General features: G+C 44.2%; 1 long non-coding RNA gene across 1 annotated transcript; it reads right to left on the bottom strand.

Annotated features, from left to right (window-relative positions):
• LOC108638230 lies at positions 5741-20240 on the bottom strand. The gene is made up of 3 exons (XR_001919657.1): positions 20046-20240; positions 7271-7360; positions 5741-5837 (listed from the first exon to the last, which is right to left on the bottom strand). It is a non-coding gene; the product is annotated as an uncharacterized LOC108638230 (long non-coding RNA).

Here is a 21565-nt window from a genome sequence, read left to right as displayed (position 1 = left end):
AATTTGTTACAATATTGCTTCTGTTTTATATTTTGTTTCGTTTGTTTGGCTATGAGATATGTGGGATCTTACCTTTCTGACCGGGGATTGAACCCACAACTCTGGCATTGGAAGGTGGTCTTAAACATTGGACTGCCAGGGAAGTCCCCTCCAGTGTTTAGACAGAATGGATTCAGTACAAAAATCAGCAATAACCAAATCCCTGGATGGGCACATGGAATAGGCTCAGAGGGAGTCAGTCCCTCTGTCTTCCTTTAGAAGAGTGAGTCTTAGGATATACTTCTCTAGCTAGAATCCAAGTACCAAAAAGCTGAGACCACAAGGCTGTTGCTATTCACCCCAACCAACCTGGACACTGGAATGTGGAATTCTGCCATTGTTGCCCCCACAATTTCCTCTCAACATCTTTGGACCTGGAGACTGGATGTTGGCATCTCATGGCTTTGTTTGCCAGAAGCAAGCAGTCCAAAGCAACAAGAACATGGCATGACTTCTGCGTCACTTCTGCTTTTCAAATCTCACAGAAATGCATCTAAGTGGCAGGGCTTCATTTGTACCCAGAATCCTTGCTGCATACAATCTGGGAAGTAAATACAGCTCTAGTTTTTCAGCCTCTGCAACATAGGAAGGACCACTGGAGTAAATGCTGAAGAGTCCATCAACCCTATCTAACACATGATCACCTCTAGAGACTCATCAATGTCTGTAATGGGAAGAGCTATTTTTGCCTGCCCTGCTGTCTACTTCCCCCAGTTTTCCTTTGGAGGATCACCTCTCTCACTTTCAATCCATGGCTGGGTGAGGCTGATCTCAGACCTCAGTCCCAAAAGAGGTATATGAACTAGCCCTGGGCAATGAGAGTATTCCATCTCCTGCTGTTGCTCAGCATGTAATCCTTCAGAGAATATTTGTAATCCTCCTTCGGAGGTTGTAATATCATATCTCTGGAGACATCAGAAAAAGAAAGGACAGTCATTTATATTGGATTATGGAGACATGTACCAGCCTAGAACCTGGAGGCAAATACTGACTCGTTATTTTCTGTGCTATGATTTAGCAATTGTCTGTCCTTGGTGATACAGATGAGCAAATCAATCACACATATCTTTCAGAGTTTCAAACTATCTACAAAGAAAAGAATCTTGATTTCAAACATCCTGCCTTTAATTAAATGAAGCATTAGATCACAATCTCAATAATATTTGAAAGGGGGACTTCTGTGGCGGTCTACTGGTTAAGACTCCGACCGAGCTGTCAATACAGGGGACACAGGTTTGATCCCTGGTTTGGGAACTAAGATCCCACGTGCCACTCAGTGTGGCAAAAAATGAAAAAAGAAATAATAGTTGAAAAATACTGTCCCCATAACCCCTTCAGATTCAGCCTAATTTTCCTCCCCAACACACACACATACACACTTATCCTAGCTTAACTTCTTATTTGCTCTTACTTCTTTCTTCCCAGGTTGGGATCTACATTCCTTGGTACTATCTGCACAAGCTGGGTCATTTATCTTTCCAAGAATTAAAGACAAAGACATGAAACTAAAGGAAGGAGGAAAAAGAAGTAGAGAAGAGTTATCTGTTTAAGAAGTTCCTGTTGAATATGTGTACCTGGAGACACAAGTCTACTTTCTGTGGGGTCCAGTCCTGTTTGGCTGAGGCCTGGGCAGTCTGTAGTGGAAACAGTTGTGAATGACACCAGGGGTCTGGCTCCAGACCTGCACAGCTAAGGGATCCTGGGTAATCTCTCTGGGGGAAGAGACAGTTAAAGAGTTTGGGATCAAAACATACACATTGCTATGTTTTGTGTTTTTTTAATTATTTATTTTTATTTCTTTTCTATTTGTTTTTAATTGGAAGATAATTGCTTTACAATATTAATGTACAATTGCTGTACATCAACATGAATCAGTCATAGGCATAGCACTGCTACGTTTTAAATGGATAACGAACAAGGTCCTGCAGTATAGCACAAGAAACTCTGCTCAATGTTACATGGCAGCCTGAATGGGCGAGGGGTCTGGGGGAGAATGGCCACGCATATCTGTGTGGCTGAGTCTCTTTGCTGTCCACTTGAAACTCACAACACTCTTAATCTGCTATACTCCAATATAAAATTAAAAGTTTAAAAAAATAAAAGGACTAGATTGTACTCATTTATTTTCTAGTTTTGATGGTTTACAGTCTCATTATGAGTCAGTGTTGATTTGGGGGTAAGATGACACAAAGCACAACAGTGTTCTTTAGAAATACCCCATTTGCAAAGAAGACAAACAGTATTACAGTGAAGCAAGAGTTCTGAGTTAGGAGTCAGGAAACCTGGGCTTTGCTACCTGCTGCATCATAAACTGAGTAGCTCTGGGCACGTGGTTTGGCTTCTCTGTGCTGCAGAAGGAGAAGCTTGGAGCAGGTGGTATCTAACGGCCTTTCTAACTCCGTGGCCCTATATGAACCCATGGCCTATAGTCACCAAGAGGATATCAGCCCTAACTGTGAAGTAAATCAGAAGGGAAAGTGAATGCCCTCAGCTGGGGGAAGAGGTCTGATGGCCCCCTGAGCTTGTGGGAAGCTTCCCTGCTGTCTGTCCCTGCCTAAGGGTAAGGCTGGCCAGCTATGTGAGCAGGACTTTGAGTTCTGCTGAGTTCTCCCATGGCTAGAGTCCAGGGGTTGAAGACCAGGCCTTCTCAGCAACTTATCAGGACCCATTAATGGCCCAGCCCAGGTGATTACTTGACAGGGAACTTTGGTTGATCTATTAAGTGCTCCAGAAGTGCCACTTTGGCGGGCACCCTCGTTCACACCAGGGCCCCACAGTGCAGAGGACTGTGACCTCCAAGTCTGGCTGCAGTGAAGGTCAGTTAAGGGCAACTGTCCTTGGAGATTTTCCAGGCTGAACCACTTCAGTGAGATATCACGTGGGTGAGGCATCACCACTTCTGAAAAGAACATGGAGTAAGGAAGCCTGGTGGGGACAGAACAGGGGCCTGTGGGAAGAGGCAGAGGCAACCAGAAAATGGGAACAAGGGTGGGGGATTCCAGACTTAATGCCAGAGGAAGAGCAGGGCTTGAGTTGAATGAAATGAAAAACAGTATGAAGTCCAAGGGGACTTCCCTGGCAGTCCAGTGGTTAAGACTCTGCACTTCAATGCATTGGGCGCAGGTTCTATCCCTGGTCAGGGAACTAAGATCCACATGCCATGGGATATGGACAAAAAAAAATAGTATGAAGCCCAAGAAATTAGTGCAGATAGATTCCAGTGCAGATAGGTCATTATGTGAATAGCAAATTAAATTGTATAAAATAACATTCCAAGTGGCCTAATTATGTATGCTACCTTTCAGTGTTTATTTCCCTTGATTTTAAAAGTAATGTAATTTAAGGTGAAAAATATGGAAAAGAATAACCAAGAAAAGAAAATAATTTTGCCCCCTAGTAATAACCACTACTAATATGTTGGTGTGTTTCCTTCCGGTCTTTAATTTTATGCATCTACACAATGGCGCCCCACTCCAGTACTCTTGCCTGGAAAATCCCATGGACGGAGGAGCCTGGTGGGCTGCAGTCCATGGGGTTGCGAAGAGTCGGACATGACTGAGCGACTTCACTTTCACTTTTCACTTTCCTGCATTGGAGAAGGAAATGGCAACCCACTCCAGTGTTCTTGCCTGGAGAATCCCAGGGACAGGGGAGCCTGGTTGCCTGCCATTGATGGGGTCGCACAGAGTCGGACACGACTGAAGCGACTTGGCAGCAGCAGCACACAATGTGAGGAGCTTCCCTGGTGGTTCCTGCAATGCAGGAGACTTGCGTTCAATCCCAGGGTGAACAAGATCCCCTGGAGAAGGCAATGGCAACACACTCCAGTACTCTTGCCTGGAAAATCCCATGGACGGAGGAGCCTGGTGGGCTACAGTCCATGGGGCTGCAAAAGAGTCGGACATGACTAAGGAACTATACAACAACAACACAATATACATTTAAAAGGGATGACACTATGTAAGATCTTTTTTCTGACCTTTTTTCACTGCGCACTGTATCTTGAATATATTTTTCTTCTCAGTCAATACTGATTCTTGTCATGATTTTTAATGACTGCATGATGTTTGATCATACGGATGTACTTTTTTTTTTATTAACAATCCTTTATCATTAGATATTTAAACCATGTTTACTTTTAACTATTATACGTATGCTTCTGTGAACCTCCTGGCACATACATCCTGTATATCTAATTATTTCTTTCAGATAAATTCCCAAAAGTGGAGTGCTAGGTCAAACTGTGGTACATATATTGACATGCTGACAAATTTCACTGCAGAAAGATCGTACCAATTAATTCTTTACTGCCAGGGTCTGAAGCCTGATCCCCTTCGAGTTAACAGTTTTACACTTTTTGTATTAAGACATCGAATTATTTAACATTGGAATTACACAAGTTTTATCCTTTGACCCAGTAATTTCGATTCTGGGACAATGTTTAAAGGAAATAAAAAACAAATAAACAAAAAGCAAAAACCAAAACATCTAAATCACATACACATAAAGGGTTTGTGTAGATTGGTTGATTGATAAGTGAATGGCAGATTGTGAGGAGCAGGGACTGTCTGAATAAACTAGTTGTTTTGGGCAATCATCATTGGCCCTGTGGGTTGGAAAGGGCAACCTTAAGTGTGTCAAAGCCTTCTCCCGATCTTTACTCACTGAGGGAGGAGGGGCAGGCAATTACTCATAGTTTCCTGGATGGTACTGCCATTGTTCTAAGGGTGGACCACAGGTTTATATCTTTCTCTCCACCCTCATTCTCCAGAACCTCCCCTTGTCTTCCTTAGTGACCTCAGGCCTTCATTCACACTTCCTCCACCCTGTCTGTCAAAGGTGCCATGATGCTGCCCCAGTATTTTTGCAGCATTATCATGAGGCAGGATGATATTTAAGAGCATAACCTGGTGTGTTCTTTCCCTTCCCCAAAATCCCTTTTAGTCCAAGATCACCATCCCTCCATTTTTTTTTTCATCTTCACCTCCCTCTGCCCCTCCACTCCTCAAGTTTCACTTGAGGACACCTAGAAAAAAAAGAGTCCATAACATATTGGCTCCTGGTGATCCAGTGGTTAGAACTCACTGCTTTCACTGCCGTGGGCCCAGGTTCAATCTCTGGTCTGGGAACTAAGATCCCGCAAGCTGCACAGTGTGGGCTGGGGAGCTGGCTTTTAAACTCAAGTATAAACCAAAAGATGAAGGAAGAGATATGTCAAAACTACAGTGAAAAACAATCTTCCCCACCTCCACGTTAGAGAAAATAATACCTATTTAGAGAGGAAAGGCAGGTGGAGAGTTTGAAGAGGAGACAGAACAGCAGGAACTGTGTATCTGATCTGACCCCACCTGAAGTTCAGTAAACCTCTTTTATTGTTTCTGAGGCAAAGTTTAGGCAGGCAACACAAGCCTTATTAGGCAAATCTCCTGTTATGGTACAGACACCATGGAGTTGAAATGACAGCTTTGGGTGTCTAGGCTTGGGACTGGAAACAGATTCTCCCAGCTTCTACACCCTACTCCTGGCAGGGGTGGGTGGTGGGGACCCCTGGCTGGGTTAGGAGAAGTCACATGGACAGATAAGATGTGGTTACACATCAACAGGTTGTCAGGATACTAGGGGGACCCTTCCCAACTCCCATGGGCACACCATCACCACTGCCCCGTGTCTATGAGTGAGAAAGGGAGGGCTCACCTGTTTTACTGGAATAGGAGGCCACCATGGGACAAAGCAGATGAAGATCAAGGAGAGGTTGGCCCCTCATCATTTACTCCATTGTGATATTTGCATAATTCCTTCTGCAGCAGAGAGGTGAAGAACAAGAAGAGTAGAAAGATTCTGATTATGACGGGGTTTACCTAGAAATGATTATGATTATTGATTATGTTTTTATTCTAGAGAACTGGAGTTTAAGAAAGAAATTTAGTTCAGTTATAGGAAAATAATGGAAGTTGTATTTTTCTGCACTTGAGTTCATGCAACTGTGAAATTTGAACCTCCTTTTACTTTTTACAATAGTGAAAAATTGCAAAATCTGGAGTATTTGAAAAAAGGGGAACAATTTCAGTGTTGTGCAATCATTTATGTTTGTATTATTATACAAGTACTGTATAAATACTGTATAATAATACAAAATGTTTATGATATAATAAGTGACAAAGCAGAATATAAAAATATATGTGCTTTTTGATCACAACAATGTTTAAAGGAAAAACTTTATAGCACAGGAAACTATAGTTACTATCTCATAATAACCTATAATGGAAAATAATTTAAAAAATAATATATGTGCATATTCATAACTGAACCACCCTTGCTGTGCACCTGAAACTTTGTAAGTCAACTGTACTTTAATAAACTGTGTATATTAAGAAAAATAAAAATAAAAAAGAGATAAATCTCATAACATATAGTTGAAATGAAATTCAAGAAGTAAATGTACAAAAATTAAATATTAAGTGGCTGTCTTTGGATGGGAAAGCAGTTGGTAATTTTTTTCTTCTTTCTACTTTTTCTTAATTCTCCTCCATCAGCACCTTCTTCTTACAGTGAAACTTATATATCTGAATACATATATGTGTGTATTTTTTTAAGCATGGCTTGATCTACAGCCTAGAGGCTTAAAGAGATTGGAGAAAAGAGGGGGAAGATAAAAAGGATTTTCCAGGCCTTGTTTAACTGTTCTGCTGAGTGACTGAATAGGTCATGAGTTGTCTCCTTCTTCTTGCCTGGCAAGTAAATGTTGGCTGATGTCATAGCCAGAATGAGCCAAGAAATGACAGGTCATGATGAATGCAAGTCTGTGTTCATGAGAAATACAGGAAAATTCATATAGTCTCAGCTTTATGTCAGTGGTTCTCAAAGTATGATCCACAGATTAGCAGCCTCAGCTCTGATGATTAGAAGCACAATTTCTCTGGCCCCACCCCAGACCTACTGAATCAGAGCTCAAGGATTAGGGCCCCGTAAGGTATATTCCAACAAGCCCTGCAGGTGATTCTAATACCTGCTAAAGTTTGAAAACCATTTTCTTCTTTTAAGTTTTATTTCCATTTCTTTTTTAAGTTCTAATTTTTTTTGTAAAACTTTGAATAGTTTTGGATTTACAGAAAAACTACAAAGATAGCACAGAGTTTCTTATGCCACTCCCTTCCCACCTAACATCTCCTATTAGTAACATCTTACATTAAAATGGCACACTTGGAGAACCACTTTTCTAATGAATACTCACCAAACAGCTTGCTTTAGATTCATCACTGGGGTAGGTATCAGTCCTCTGGCAGGAAGGAACTAAGAAAGGTGCTTGTCATCACCGTCACCTCTGTTCACATTTAAAGAACGTATATTGTAATGTAATATTTTTTAATGTCTAACTGAAGGATAATTGCCTTACAATATTGTGTTGATGTCTGACAAACATCAACGTGAATCAGCCGTAGGTATCTACATATCCCCTCCCTCCTGGTTATTTCATTTGATCCTCAATAGAAGTCTTAAAATAGGCCAAGGAAGTTCCCTACTTTACAGACAAAAAACACTGAAACTCTGAAAGATAAAATAATTTTCCCAAGGGACTTCCCTGGCAGTCCAGTGGTTAAGGCCCTGCCCTTCTACTGCAGGGGTCACAGGTTCAATCCCTGGTTGGGGAACTAAGATCCTATATTTTGAGGGGAACAATATTAAATAAATTGCCTAAGATCAGAAAAACAAAAAACAAACCTGGTATTTATTGAACTGTTCCAACAGGCCAAGTCTTACTGATAATATATCAAGAGTGTCTCTATACTATCTCATTTAAACCTCACATAAATTTTGTAAGTACTACTGTATCTTCATTTTTTAGTCAAAGAAACTAAGCATAGAAAAACTAAGTAACTTACTCGTGAACACACAGCTTGAAATAAAGGAACTGCGTGTGATTCAAACCTGGAAAGTCTGACTCTAGGGCCTGAGTCCATAACCATTAAGCTATACAGCAAGTACAATGGCTTTGAAATGTATTAACTTTGCTGGGCTGAATTGCATTTCCCAGAATTCCCTTTCTGGTATGTTTCCAGTTGTAGTAGATTTGGAGGGTGGAAGTGAAGCAGCAGCCATTTTGTAGCTGACGCGTGTTGCTGGTTACCTGCTGCCTCACCTCATCAGCAAGAGGCAGGAGCCATGTGTGTAACTGCTTCACCTTCCCCTTACTCTTCCTTGAGCTTCTCTGACTCCTGGGCCAGGGGTGTGCATTTGGTTCTGTGCAAAGAGCCCTGGCTTCTGCAGAATGCCCACACCATCAATATTTGAGGCAATAAGAACCAACATGGGCTTCAGAGGTCCTTGTGGGCTCCAGCTCATGTTGTAAGTTCTAGCTTAGTCTTGCTCTTCTCCACATGACAACCATTTTCCCTTTCCAACTGCCTGCTCTGTGGACTTCAAGCTCCAGCATCAGACAGGAAGACAAAAGCCTTCCAGAAACTGCTTAACCAGCTCCCAAGATTATGTAAGTCCAAATCCCAGTAATAAATATATACAGACAATCTCTGCTTTGCATGGCAAAGCAGGACCATAAAAATGACTGTGAAAGCTGAAATCATGCATAGCAACCTTAATAGTCAGTGAGAAAAAGTATCATTGTTCTGTGATCTTTAATTAGTTTGATTAAAACATTAAAATCTCTACTGTCAGTTATAACTGTTTGTGTGTGTTAGTCGCTCAGTCAGTCAGTTCAGTCAGTTCAGTCGCTCAGTCGTGTCCAACTCTTTGCGACCCCATGAATCGCAGCACGCCAGGCCTCCCTGTCCATCACCAATTCCCAGAGTTTTCTCAAAACTCATGTCCTTCGAGTTGGTGATTCCATCCAGCCATCTCATCCTCTGTCATCCCCTTCTCCTCCTGCCCCCAATCCCTCCCAGCATCAGGGTCTTTTCCAATGAGTCAACTCTTTGCATGAGGTGGCCAAAGTACTAGAGTTTCAGCTTTAGCATCAGTCCTCAGTTGTGTCCAACTCTTTGCAACCCCATAGACTGTAGCCCATCAGGCTCTTCTGTCCACAGGATTCTCCTGGCAAGAATACTGGAGTGGGTTTCCATGTCCTCCAGGGAATCCTCCTGACCCAGGGATCAAACCCTGGTCTCCTGCACTGCAGGCAGATTCTTTACCATCTGAGCTACCAGGGAAGCGCATTATAACTGTTTAGGAAAATGAAAAAAAATACAAGGAAAGTTAACATTTACTCGGTATACTAATTTAAAACACTAGAAACACTGAAAATTAAGATGTTTTATTTCTTTGTAAAAGATTATCAGTGCTTGCCTTTCATACAATTTGTGATTCAAAGCAGGCTCATTTTCTATGACTTGGCCAATTGTCATACCCCTTTCTAAGTTTGGATCAGCTTTCCACATGCTACTCTTTGAATGTTCGATGTCATGAAATAACCCTGAGACTTCTTTTAATGGGACCACCCAGCTAAGCTCCTCCTAAATTTATAACTTATAGAAACTGTGTAAGACAATAAATGTTTATTGTTCTTTAAGCTGTTAAGTTTTGGGTAATTTGTAGTGCAGCATTTGATGCTTTTGAATTGTGGTGTTGGAGAGTCCCTTGGATGGCAAGGAGATCAAACCAGTCAATCCTAAAGGAAATCAACCCTGAGTATTCACTGGAAGGACTGATGGTGAAGCTGAAGTTCCAATGCTTCGGTCACCTGATTCAAAGAGCTGACTCATTGGAAAAAACGCTGATGTTGGGGGCAAATTGAGGGCAGGAGGAGAAGGGGAAAGCAGAGGATGAAATGTGGATGGCATCATCGACTCAATGGACAGGAGTTTGAGCAAGCTCCAGGAGATAGTGAAGGACAGGGAAGCCTGGCCTGCTGCAGTTCATGAAGTTGCAAAGAGTCAGACACGACTTAGCGACTGAACAATGGATAACAATTACAATAACAATCACAATTAGACTAAACACTGCAATTAAAAGAAAAAGATTCTCAAACGGATTAACAAGGAAGCATATACTTCTCATAGTAGGCACACCTTAAATATTAGGATGCAGAAAAGATGGATATAAAATAATCCCAAAAGATATACCACTCAATGACAACAAAAAACCCCAAATAACCCAATTAAAAAATGGGCAAAGGACTTGAGAAGGCATTTTTCTGAATAAAATATACAAATGACCAACAAGCTCATGAAAATACACTAAACATCATAACTGTTAGAGAAATGCAAATCAAGAGCACCAGGAGATACTATCTTACTATCATTATCATGGTTACTATTAAAAAACAACAATAAAAACAAAAATGCCCAGAAAGTAAGTATTGGTGAGAGTTGACTGATTTTTCAGCAAAAAGGAGGAGGGTTTCACCATGCATATGCTAACAGTAACAACAAAAAACTTGCTGAGGGTATCTTTTTTTTTAAGGTGCTACTTTATTTTATTTGTAACATTTTTTAAAAAACCATCTTGCTTTGATATTATGCTAAATATACTTTATCCCTTCTTTCCAAAGTACAGATGAACAAATATATATTCTTTAGCTTTTTCTTCAGAATATAGGGTCATAGTGATGAATATTAGATATTGTTAGCTCAGAGAAATCAAAATACATATAATTATTTGCTTCTACACTAACTAAATCTTTCCAATTTTCTGATTTCAGGCTGTTTGCAAACATCTTGGGTATTACAAATGTGTTTTCTTAATAGCAACATTTCACATTTTGAAATGTACTCCTCTTTTTCCTATGAGTTAAGAAATGAGACTCTCAGGTACATTCGGATTGTGTGAAAACTGTGCTGTGTGGTATGTGTGTGTTAGCCGCTCAGTCGTGTCTGACTCTTTGTGACCCCCATGGGCTGCATGGAGACTGCTAGCTTCCTCTGTCCATAGGAATTCTCTAGGCAAGAATACTGGAGTGGGTTGTCATGCCATCCTCCAGGGGATCTTTCCAACCCAGGGATCAATCCCAGGTATCCCGCATTGCAGGTGGACTTTTTAACCATCTGAGCCACCAGGGGAGTGTGTGTAAACTAGGAGTAAATAAACCTTGATGAAAGCAAAGATGGAAAATTTTTGTTAAGATATTAACCTATGCATGTACTTTCTCCTTCAATCAAGCAGATAACAGCTCTTGCGCTACTAGTCTCGGGGTGCATTTGTGACTCCTTCTGAAGAAATGATGCCAAGCAGGGCCCTGTGGGACTCCTGGGCATGGAAGTCTTTTGGTCCCCCATTGCTTATAGGCAAGACTCTAGCCTCCGTGACCTTCTCTCAGTTCCAAAGGGCAGAACAGTTGCTAATCAAAGAAGGAAAGGCAATGAAAACTACCTGCAGCAAGACTAAAGGACCAGAAAAGGAAGTGAAAGTCGCTCAGTCGTGTCCTACTCTTTTCAACCCCATGGACTCTACAGTCCATGAAATTTTCCAGGCCAGAATACTAGAGTGGGTAACCATTCCCTTCTCCAGGGGATTTTCCCAATCCAGGGATCAAACCCAGGTCTCCCTCATTGCAGGCAGACTCTTTAGCAGCTAAGCCACCAGGGAAACCCAAGGATACTGAAGTGGGTAGCCTATCCCTTCTCCAGAAGATCTTCCCAACCCAGGAATGAAACTGGGGTCTCCTGCATTGCAGATGGATTCTCTACCAGCTGAGCTATCAGGGAAACCCCAAGGTTCATCAAAATTAGGAGACTAGACCACCTAAGGCCCTTTGTTGTTGTTGTCATGTCTGACTCTTTGAGACCCCATGGACTGCAGCACGCCAGACTTCCCTGTCTTCACTATCTCCCAGAGCTTGCTTTGAGTCAGTGATGCCATCCAACCATCTCATCCTCTGTTGCCCCCTCCTCCTCCTGCCCTCAATTTTTCCCAGCATCAGGGTCTTTCCTAAGGCCCTGCACACATCCTAATCTTGTCAGCAACCCCACCCTTAAAAATTTTGCAGAATATAACTGTCACTGCACATATGCCTGCCTGACTATGTAACCTTTCCCTACTCACCAGGGAGGGGGTCACAGTTCTTGAGGCTCTAGCCTACTGTGTTCCCCCTTTGCCTGGCAAAGTCATAAAGCCACTTCTTTCCTTTTGCTCCATAACTCTGTCTCCACATTTCTATTTGGCATTGGTGCACAGAGAGCCAAGATTTTGGCAGTAGAAATAAGGAATGAGAAGAGATGAATTTCTTCTGACCAAGGTTTCTTATGACCTGGAACCCTTGAACTTGGATGGGAAAAAGATTACATTTTTTATTTTCACTAACCTGTATTTGAAAAATAGCATTTCCTTCAATTATAAGTGTAGGCAACAAATTGCCTTCATTACCAGAGAAATGAGCTATTTTCAGATCTTTTGATGATTATTGCAATATGTTGAAATATTGTTTATATTTATCACTACCTCAAAAGTATGAAATTAGTAGATCTGCCATTAGATCTCAGTACTTCCTGTGTTTTTGAGAAAACCCATACGTTACTCTATCATGAGTCTTTAAAAAATATTTTAATAATCGTACATCAGTATTTCCCCTCAGGCTGGTGGAAGGAAAGAAGGAAAAAGCTGTGAGACTGAGAGCAGGAAGGCTGGGTCCTCGGAGAGGTTGCGGCCGCTCACTTCATCCAGGGACAGAGTCCCAGGTTGCCAGGTTGGAATGGCAACAGTTGGCAGAGCGACTTCAACCTGTGGGGATCAATGCCTGAGGACTGGTGGCCCCCACCCCCACCCCAACAAAAGTCTTCCCCAAACTGTACTTGGGCTTCCCTGATAACTCAGCATTAAACAGTCTGCTTGCAACACAGGAGAGGTGGATTCGATCCCTGGATTGGGGAGATTCCCTGGAGAAGAAAAGGGCAACCCATTCCAGGATTCTTGCCTGGGAAATCCCATGGACAGAGAAGCCTGACGAGTTACAGTCCATGGGGTTGCAAGAGTCAGATATGACTTAGCAACTAAACCACCACCCCCAAACTGTACATCATCTATGGAAATGGGAGACTTCCCCAAAACTGAGCTCCGGTTCTAATACAATTGAGTTTGGGAGCTGAAGTCTCTGGCAGCTACAAAGACTTCTCTAGTGACTGAAAGGCATGGCTTCAATTACAGGACTTCTGTGCACTGTAGACAGGAACAGCACAGAAAAAGTTAATACTTTTTCTAGATCTTCAGATTGGAAGATCTAGCCCAGACTTGCTCTGTGTACTGTAATTTTAAACGAAAAAAGAACTCCCTTTTGTGCTATAGTCATGTATGACAGCTGAATAATTTTTTAAAAAATAGAAGAGAAAAAACAATCTCTAGTTGGATTGCTGAGTGCCTTTGCTGAAATTCCTGAATAGGGCCTCTGTTTCAGACTGAGGCTGAAGTATGGCAGCCTGTGTGAGTCCAGAGGTTGGAGAGGCTGTGCACAATCCTGGCCTCCATGTTTGCTGCCTCATGAGTCAGGGGATCAAACTGGGATTCCAGACATCTTTGCATCAGGTCCAGTTTCCACGGCCTCCATTAGAATCCACGCTGGCAGCCTCACAGACCAACTCAGCTCTCTGTCTCACCTCTTTTTCCATTTTGAAATGGAGAATGTCTTACCTTTCTCCATTTTAAAGATAAATTCTCAGCTCATGGAGTGAAAGCAGGACCAGGCCAAAAGCTTCCTCTTCCTTTCTACCTTGTCCACAAGTTTCCTCCCCCAAATAGAAGACCCATTTAGGGGTGAGGAGGAGGACTAGACCTGCCCCCTTTAGCTCTCACAGAGAGCTTGCTTTCCCCACTCCTGTTTCCTCTCCTCGGGTCTCTTTTACCCTCAATGTACCACGACCCCTGCAGGGAGTGGGGAGTACGATCTGAGCGAATGGTAGGGGTAGTGTTCACATTTTTTTTTTTTGGCTGCAACTCGTCTTAGTTGTGGCCTTCAGACTCTTAGTTGCAACATGTGGGATCTAGTTCCCGGACCAGAGACTGAACCCAGGCCCTCTGCACTGGGAGGGTGGAGTCTTAACCACTGGACCACCAGGGAAGTCCCCAACTCTTTTGTTGTTCCCTACAACCTGACCTGTCCTACAGCTGAGCCTGGTGTGGGAAGGAAAGTCTCAGGCCTCAACTTGCCAAGTTGTGCAATGGACCAGCTGACAGCTGAGGCAAGCTCTTCCCGCCCCCAGATAGTGTCAGTAGTTTGAAAAGCAACATCTTCTAAGGTTGAACACCTGGACCTTGGATAGAGCTGGGGCAGGGCTAGACAACTGGCTTTAGGTTCCTCCTGCCTCACCTCTGTGTCTCAGCAAGGATCAGGGAGGCAAGGTAATGGAGAGGTACAAGGCCTGGGTTCTAGGTACCTGCCAATCAAATGTCCCCAGTCCATCCAGGGCTCCTCCTCACCTTCAGCTTAGTTTTTTCATCGAAGACAAGTGGGTGAAACTAGATGGACTTTAACATCCTTTCCATCTTTTAATGGTTCTCACACAATATCAGCATCCTTAAAGACAAGACTCTCTTGGACTTCCCTAGTCCGACAGCTGAGACTCTGAGCTCCCAGTGCAGGGGGGCATGGGTTTGATCCCAGGGAAGGGAATTAGATCCCACATGCTGCAAGGAAGAATTCCCATGCTATGACTGAAAGATCCTTTGTGTTGCAATTAAGGCCTGCTGCTGTTGCTAAGTTGCTTCAGTCGTGTCTGACTCTATACGACCCTATGGACTGTAGCCCTCCAGGTTTGTCTTTCCCTGAGATTCTCCAGGCAAGAATCCTGGTATGGATTGCCACGCCCTCCTCCAGGGGATCATCCCTACCCAGAGACCGAACCTGTATCTCCTATGTCTCCTGCATGGGAAGGCAGGTTCTTTACCACTAGCGCCACCTGGGAAGCCCCAAAACTAAGACTTAGTGCAGTCAAATAAGGAATTTTTTAAAAAAGAAGAAAGAAGAAAATCTTTGGGGACTTCCCTCATGGTCCAGTGGTTAAAATTTCACACTTCCCACACAAGGGGCAAGGTTCAATCTCTAGTCAGGGAACTAAGATGCCACATGCTATGCAGCGAAACCAACAACAACAACTGTATCTTACAGGCAAACCAATAGGATCTGTGAAGATAAGGGGCCTACCCAAGCCCACACAGTCAGGTAGGAGGAAGATGGGACATTGAAACCCACCTAACCCATTCAATTGCTTTGTTCAAGGCAAAACTTTGTCTCAGGAGCTCTGCCCTCTTCTGACGGATGAGTGGTCTTGAATTAGGAAACATGGCAAGAGGAGAACAATCAAGGCCTTGGAGAGCTCCAGATGTGCTGAGCTCACAAGCAGGGAAGAAAGGAAGAGAGAAAGCGCCTCATCAGGGATGCAAAAGGAAGCCTGGAGAAGCAGACAGACGTGAAACCGGCAGATTCAACAGAGTGACTGCTAGGGATGCATTCAGATAAGAAAAGTAGGTGGTAGGCTGGCTTGCTTGTTTAGGAGAACAATGTCCCAAGTGTAGTCCTGCTGTTAGCAGAGAAAAAAATGCCCTATTAGCTAAGCATGGAGTCAGCCTGACCAAGTCCAAAAAAAAAAGCCATTACTTAGTGATAGACATGGTCTATGAGAAACAGACTGGGAAGGGGCAGAAGAGGGGCTTGCCCTGGTCTGAATGCTGAGATGGAAGTCGGTTTGAGCAACGTTCCTGTGTGGTCTCTTTAGGCCTGAGATCTTGCTTTCTGGTCTACAGTGCCTGTCGGAGGAGAGATGGGGGGATCCAAGAATTAAATAACCTTGAGAGAACACAGTAGTGGCTAGAGGATTTCATCTTTCTCTCTCTTCATTTTAAAAATTTCAAGATGTTTGATATAGCCAAAAGAATATATGTTATAGAGTTATATATGCTAAGTCGCTTCAGTTGTGTTCGACTCTTGACAATGTTATGGACTGTAGCCCCTCAGGCTCCTCTCTCCATGGGATTCTCCAGGCAAGAGCACTGGCATAAGTTGCTATGCCCTCCTCCAGGGGTTCTTCCCGACCCAGGGATCGAACCAATGTCTCTTATGTCTCCTGTATTGGCGGGCAGGTTCTTTACCACTAGTGCCGCCTGGGAAGCCCATATAGAGTCATATGCGTAATAATAAAACAAACACCTGTGAACTCACCACCCAACTTAAGAGCTAGAACACACCACCGTTATTCAAAGCTCTCATCCCCTACCTTGCCCAGAGGTGACAACTAATCTGAATTTACCCTGTGATCTTTTATTTACTTTAGGCTGCACTGGGTCTCCACGGCTGCACACGGGCTTGCTCTAGTTGCGGTGACTTCTTGGAGGAACACAGGCTCTAGGTCACGGGCTTAGTTGCCCTTTGGCAAGTGGTATCTTCTCGGCCTAGAGATCAAACCCGTTTCCTCTGCATCAGCAGGCAGGTTCTTAACCACTGGAGCCTCAGAGAAGCCCATCCCACAGTCTTTTGCTTTCCTTTATATTTACCCACACGTAAATCCCCAATGAATTGCGTAGTTTTGCTTATTTTTTTAATTTAACAAGAATGCCTTTTTTTCCGTGATGACTGTTTTCATTTATTATGTTTCCAAGACTCATCCACGCTGATGTGTGTACAGTTCACTCGTCTGAAATATGCATAGTGTTCCACTGTGTGACTATGCCACAATTAATACGTCCATTCTTTTGTCCAAGGGCATTTGGATTCTTTCAAGTTTTTTTTTTTCTTTGCTCTTTTGGAAATTCTGCTGAGAACATCCTGGATATTTATGTTTCCTGGAGTTTAAGCATATGACTTTCTATGGAATATATACCCTGAAGTGGAGTTATTGGGTCAAATTGTTTTTCTGAGTGGTTAGACCCATTTATGTTTCACTCATTAGAGTTCCTGTTGCATTCCATCCCCTCACTGAGGTGCGGAGGTGTTCTCCCACTTTCCAGCAGCATCCCTAACCTCGGTTATCTCTGCTGGTGACCATGGGGGCACTCCCATCTTTCCCAGCCTGACCCCATGATGTTTTTAAAGCCCCAGTGAACGTGTGAGATGTTTCTGTGTATCCCTATGCTCCTAGCTGAGCACAAGAGAGGAAATGACAGGTTAGAGATAGACTGGGTCTACGTGACCATCAGAGTTCCTGGATCATTTTGGAGAATGAAGGCCACTGGATAGATTTGTTAGTTCTGTCCTAACACAAAGCACACTGGAGCCCTGGAGTGACTGAAGAAGGCTGGTTAATTTCCGTCCCTATCTGCCCCCCAACAGCCTCTCCTGTTTCTCAAGTGAACACTATTTACCTCCCTCCACTTCCTCTTCCACTGTCAGTATTTCTCCAGGTGTGGTCTACCAGCCAGCTACATGCGAATCAGCTGGGATGCTTGTTACAAATTCAGATTCTCAGAATCTAAAAGAGAGTGGGTATGTGTATAGGTACAACTGATTCGCTTTGCTGTACACCTGAAACTATCACAACATTGTAGATCAACTGTGATTTGTAACATTGGGGTATTTTATACCCCATTAAAAGTTAAAAAATACAAATAATGTTATTAAAAAAAGCAGATTCTCAGAGCCCTCCTCCTACTGAAGCAGATCCTCTGGGGTTCAGCTCAGGAACCTGCTCTGTAACAAGTTCCCCAGGTGATCTATGTGCACAGTGAGGTTTGAGAGCCGCTGCTGTAAGCACTGCCATCAGGGAGGTCAAGCCAAGGTCATCTCTAGGCAAGTTCAGACACTCTCTCGATACCTCCTCCAGAAAGAATGAGTTGAGGGACTTCCCTGGTGGTTCAGTGACTAAGACACCACACTCCCAATGCAGGGAACCCGGGTTCCACTCCTGGTCAGGGAACTCCCATCCCACATGCCACAACTAAGACCACGTGGAACCAAATAACTAAATAAATGCTGTGCTGCGCTAAGTCGCTTCAGTAGTGTGCCTTTGTGACTCCCATGGACTGTAGCCCACCAGGCTCCTCTGTCCATGCGATTCTCCAGGCAAGAATACTGGAGAATTGGGTTGCCATGCCCTCCTCCAGGAGATCTTCCCAAACCAGGGATGGAACCCCTGTCTCTTATGTCTCCTGCATTGGCAGGTGGGTTCTTTACCACTAGCGCCACCTGGGAAGTCCCAACTAAATAAATATGTAATATTTTTAAAAACAAAGAGTTAAATCCCATCTTCTCATGACCCTTCTACTTCCCACTGTACCCCAGGGCAGCAGGGATAAGAACACTTAAATTGTAGCATCTGTATGGACCAGATGTGGATCCCACCCCTGTTCACAGTAAAGACAAACTGCAAACGGGTGCCTGTTGGTAGAGACTCAGTCAGTTTCATTACAGTACATTTTCCAGAAGAATGCTATGCAATTATTAAGAGAGACTTTATGTCTTTATCGTTGCATCTCGACTTTAATGGAACTGAAAATAGATATTCAGACAAAATCTTGTGCAGGAATAGTTCAGTACTACTCACAATAGCCAAAACACAGAAACAACCCAAATGTCCAACTGATGAATGGGTTAGTAAAATGTGATATATCCGTATAGTGGAATATTATTATTCAGTCATAAGAAGGAATGAAGTATTGATACCTGCTGCAACATGGATAAATGTTGAAAACATTACCCTAAAAGGAAGATGCTGGACACAAAAGGTCACATATTGTATGATTCCATTTATATGAAATTTCCAGAATAGGCAAATCCATAGAGATGGAAAGTATATTAGTGGTTGCCTGGGGCTAGGGGCAGAGGGAGGTGAGGAGTGACTGCTTAAGGGTTATGAGGTTTCTCTTGGGGGTGATGAAAATGTTCTGGTAATGGATGTACAATATTGTGAATATAATAAAAACTGAATTGCAGACTTTAAAATGGTCAAATAGCTTTATCTAAATTCGGTCTCAATAAGGACACGTTCAATTGTAACATCCAATTCAAACTGCCTTAAACAATTTAAAAAAGATGTGTTTTGAGTTGAAGGTACTTAAAAACAAAAACTACCCAATGCGCACATTTACTTCCATTCCTCAAGGGCCGCAAACCCACTTTGCTCCAAGACCCTTGCTCAGAAGCTCTGGAGAGGTGCTGTGGGGACAGCACACAGTGGAGGTAAATAGATGCCTGAGAGCCAGATAGTCCGGGGTTCCAGCTCTGGTCCCACCACTAACTTACTGCTGCAACTTCTGCAGAATTTCTAGTCTTCCTCCTCTCTAAAATGGGGCAATCACAGTCCCCATCTCATTCGGTGCTTGTGAAGAAGAGAACGTCTTTGAAGCCCCAGACACAACGCCTGGCAGTAATAAACACTTAGACCAGCTGTTTAATATTAGTAGAGGACAACGTCTTGAACGCGGACTAATGGGAACTGCCCTCCAGCTCCCAGACTGAGCAGTTTAATTAAGCCTAATGAAGCAGGGCAGGTAGGAGAGGATTTCAGAGAAAAGCAACAGTAGCTCATCTTTTCTGGGCGCTGTCTCAGCGGCAGGTTCCCAGGCCCTTCCTCGAGTGAGTTCCGTCTCGCTACCCACCCCGCCTGCCCACCCGCCCCCGGCAGAGATGCGCTGGGGACCAAAGACGCGGGCGGCCGCAGCCCCGTCCCAGCGGCGAGGAGCGGGCAGCCTTGGGGCGGAGAAATGCGGGCAGTGGTCTGCGGCCTTGCTGGCCTTCTGGTTCCGGGCGGGGCGGCGAGGGTGGGCGAAGGCCGGGGAGAACCCGAGGCCTTCGCCCGGCGCAGCGCGGTGCGGCCTGCGGCGAAAACCGAGCTTAACGGCCTGGAGGAACTTGAGGACGCGGCTGAGGCGGAAGGGAACTGGGAGAGGCCAAGGCGCCGGGCGAAGGGTGCCGGGCCCTGGGGGTGGGCGGGCGGGGACGAGGAGCCGGAGGAAGCCGGGATCTGAAGGAACCCGGGGGGTGGGGGTGGATTAGAGGGTTAAGCGAACCAAAGGGGAGTTGGCATCCGCCGGCCCCGCCTCCACGAAACGCCCTTGACCGAGCTCTGCGCCCTTCCCTTAAAGCCCACGCTTTGGGCTCCGCGCGAACCCTCCCTGTTCACAAGGCTCTGATTACTCACTTGTCTCTTCCACTGGTCTGCGATTGTTTTCGAAGTTGTTTTTACTTCGTTTTAAACAGTGCACACAGGATCAAAACTGTGTCCCTCTTTTGCACTTCAGCAGAGACCTCGGGGCTCCTTGAGAGCAGGCCTGGTCTATTTTCACATCTGCAGTGCCTGGCACAGGGTAACCTCTCCGCAGTTGGTGGTTGAGTACATAATGAATGGTTGCCTGATTGAACTGCCTTTGCTGGGAGGCATATTGCACCCTTGGGACTCTAGAAGCAGAGGTGGAGGGACTATGGGAACGACCCTGGCTCAGAAGTACTAAGAGCTACTACACTCCCTTAGGTGTGTGTTATTGTTGCTCAGTGGCAAAGTCGTGTCTGACTCTTTGTGACCCCATGGCCTGCAACAGGCCAGGCTCCTCTGTCCCCCACTATTTCTTGGAGTTTACTCAAATTTGTTTCCATTGAGTTGGTGATGCCCTCTAACCATTTCATCCTCTGCCGCTCCCTTCTCCTTTTGCTTTCAATCTTTCTCAGCATCAGGATCTTTTCCAATGAATCAGGCTTTTCGCATCAGGTGGCCAAAATATTGCAGCTTCAGCTTCAGCAATAGTCCTTCCAGTGAATATTCAGGGTTGATTTCCTTTAGGAATTGACTCATTTTGATCAATGGCGAGGCAGTAATGAGCAGTGGTGTAAAGTGTGATCTTACTTTTCTGCCCAGGAATTGAACCTGGGTAGCCTGAATGGTTAGATGGCATCACCGACTCAGTGGACATGAGTTTGAGCAAGCTCTGGGAGTTGGTGATGCACAGGCAAGCGGCATGCTGCAGTCCATGGGGTTGCAAGAGTCTGACAAGACTGAGCGACTGAATTCAGCCTGGATGAAGAGCAAGAATCCTAGCCAGGGTTAGAGGCTAGAAGCTATTTTCCCCTGGATCTTTGTTCCCAGTGAAAAATGCATTTATCATGGAGGCAAAACTGTAAATGCAGGTACAAAGTTTATTTCTAGAGACACAGCAGAACAACAAGTGGGAGAGCACATGGAGACACAATTTGTTAAGACAGAAGCAAGACAAAGATGCACACCCGGAGAGAAAGGGCATGGATGTCCCCTCCATACCCTGAGGAGTGAGGAAGAGCACCGTAAAGAGGCTGTTAAGTTATTTATACAGGTCAGTTCTTCCGGGCCTTTGTCTTCCTTCAGGCCAATTATCTGGCTTCTTTTCCCCTGGGATCCTCTTCTGGGTGTGCACGAACTCCTCTGCCAAGATGGATCTTCAAGTGAAGGCTTCTGGGAGGAGCAAGACCCCTGATGGCCTGGCATTATCACTTGACTTTTTACCTACAGGGAATCTTTCTGCACGTGTATTGTGTCTCCCTTGTCCCAAAAGAGGGAGGAGTGGAGAGCCCTTAATCCTTTACTCAAACAGGGTTTTGCCCCTCTTTGTCCTTGCTATGACTACTACCTTAATGTGTTTACAAGAGACAAACACTGGCTATTTACCCTGTTTCTGTTGTTACATCCATTTT

The sequence above is a fragment of the Capra hircus genome, chromosome 19 (genome assembly GCF_001704415.2).
Source record: "Capra hircus breed San Clemente chromosome 19, ASM170441v1, whole genome shotgun sequence".
Lineage (NCBI taxonomy): Eukaryota > Metazoa > Chordata > Mammalia > Artiodactyla > Bovidae > Capra > Capra hircus.
Note: the sequence above shows the minus strand (reverse complement) of the source record. Positions and strands in the feature narration are given on the sequence as shown.